This window comes from Leopardus geoffroyi, chromosome B3 (assembly GCF_018350155.1).
Source record: "Leopardus geoffroyi isolate Oge1 chromosome B3, O.geoffroyi_Oge1_pat1.0, whole genome shotgun sequence".
Taxonomy (NCBI): Eukaryota; Metazoa; Chordata; class Mammalia; order Carnivora; family Felidae; genus Leopardus; species Leopardus geoffroyi.
This window is the reverse complement of record NC_059337.1, coordinates 128,241,561-128,243,964: the sequence shown is the minus strand read 5'-3', so window position 1 is coordinate 128,243,964 and position 2,404 is coordinate 128,241,561. Positions and strand designations below refer to the sequence as shown.

At 39.4% G+C, this 2,404-nt stretch overlaps 1 non-coding gene across 1 annotated transcript; it reads left to right on the top strand.

The window, feature by feature from the left end:
- The first annotated feature begins 1,672 nt into the window (after positions 1-1,672).
- Positions 1,673-1,779, top strand: LOC123584517. The gene has a single exon (XR_006705485.1). It is a non-coding gene; the product is annotated as a U6 spliceosomal RNA (small nuclear RNA).
- The last annotated feature ends 625 nt before the right edge of the window (positions 1,780-2,404 follow it).

The following is a 2,404-nucleotide window of genomic DNA, read 5'->3' as shown; positions in this document are numbered from 1 at the left end:
GCGATCTTTGAGAGGCTAAACAGCTTCCCTAAAGTTTCAAAGTCAACAGTGAATCTGATTTTCAAAAGCAGATACACCTGCTGCCAAAGTCTAGGCTTTGTCCACAATTGTACCTGTTAATGTTAAGTCTTATTTTAATAAATTAATTGCATAACATTTGAGAACTGAGAACTGTCCAAATAAAACAACGTGGATACCTCCACATGCTTTAAACTGTATATTATGTTATTTTTTTTCTAAATTCATGAAATTAAAGAAATCCTGTCTCTCACTAGTTTATTTTATACAATCTTCCCTCCTAGCATCATCTGGCTCTTCTTAAGTCTTAGAAGACTGTATCAGGTAAACCCCATTAACTAATTTCCTTTGTCACCCACAGGTTTTGGTGAAAACATTTGTCAGATCCAGCCCAGTTGCCCATCTCTGCTGAAGAAAGCTGAGGTCTGGGTACTTTTGGTCCAGGGCACAGAGAGGGAAGGAGCAGGCCTCTCAGGCCAGTGTAAAGGTGGCTTACTATTAACTGGTAGCCGGATCTCAGAGAAGACATCCTATCCTGCTTGTGAGAACCATTACCCGCCCCACCATCTGAGTGAAGATTCTTCAGGCTCGCCTATGAGGTGATTATTATATCTCTCCCCTGTTTTTTCACATGAAGATATTCAGGCTTAGAAAAGTTAGACAGCTAATGTAGGAGGGTCACTTAGGTGGTACCTGGCAAAGCCGAGATTCTCTATCAGTTGTTTCTGAATTTGAATAAATTACAAGGTGCTCCATATGCCGCAGAGGACATGCTAAAACAGGAAGCATCTCAAGATCCAGAGAACAGATGAGGAGGCCTGGGGCAGGAATCCTGTTTTCCCAGGATAGACAACCAGTCCTAAGAAGAGGGGATGGAATATCAAAAATCAACTTCCACCTACATCTGAGAAATCTCACGCTTATATTCATCATATGCATTGCTCATATCTTGCTTATATTGACCTTAATGCAGTGAATCGTTACAGCCTTATTATGGTTAAATTGCTAGAGAGGGACTGTCAGGATAATGATGACATTATTAATTATTCATGTGGAAAATGAAAAGGCTAAGTCGAATCCAATTTATATATGGAAACAAATGATTTCCCCAAAAAAGTGTGGAACAGTCCTTTTAAAATTTAAAATCCAAGCGGTGTTTGCCTTTGCCATTACATATATGAGTTTCTATTTGTTTATTTATAAAATAGCTATTCATGCGAAATCTACATCCTGTGGAGTGACTACAGGTGCTTAATTGCTTGCCCGTAAGCAAACCATTACTGCAACCATAACTCTATCCTAGTATGCAGAGAAAATGTGACGAGTAGAAATAGCTTTTAAATAAAGTTTTGTACCCTATTTCGCAAACAGTTCCCCCCACATTTTAAATTAATTTATGTCTTTTAATTATTTTTTTTTCTCCAAGCATCAGGAGATTTTGGCAAGTGCAGTGCTTGCACTTTATTTCTCATGCTTGGTTAAAAGTCAGAAGAAAGGAAGTCTGCTTCGTGCCTCCCACTTTCCACACGCAGGGATACGGAATGAGTTTATGAATACACAAACAAACTGTGAGCATGAATCAAGCATATGTGAATTGATTATTAGGTGATGCCTGGGGTGTTAATATAGTCCTTTTTGAAATATATATATCCCTGTGCTCGCTTCGGCAGCACGTATGCTAAAATTGGAGCGGTACAGAGAAGATTAGCACGGCCCCTGCGCTAGGATCACATGCAAATTTGTGAAATATTCATATCCTTTTGGTGCTTAACTCATTCTATTCTTTTTCTGTTCAAAATAGTAAACTGCCATAATTTCCTTAGGTTCACCTGTGAACTGTTCAGGCTTCAGGTTTCTATCTTGGCACAGAGAACAGAGATCAACCAGTTTTTGATAATCATCTGAAATAAATTTTACTTGTTTCTTACCTTTTGAGTCTTCAAGTTGATGGCAATAAAACTAAAGAGAGGGGAAAAGGAAGAGGCACCAGGAGGAAGTAAACATCTCCAATTGTCTGTTTTTATTTCCTAGGGGATCCACAACCACAGCCAGCCACCACCAAAGGACTCCTAGAATGTTTCTTTGTCTATTCATCTATTTTTTCGTTTGTTTGTTGATTTCCCCCCTTGAGGCAAAGGTGCTTGTTAACATTCTCAGGCTAAAAGTCATGTCCTACTGCATCAAATTTAGGTGTAGGTTTTTCACGTTCCTTTCTCTCTACCAAGTTTTTTTTGTTTGTTCCTTTGTTTCTTTGTTTGTTGGTTTCTTGTTTTTTAAGAGAGAGAGCTGGTGAGCAGGGGAGAGGGGAGAGAGAATCTCAAGCATGTTCCACTTTCAGTGTGGAGCCCAATGCAGGGCTTGATCCCAGAACCCTGTGATCCTGACC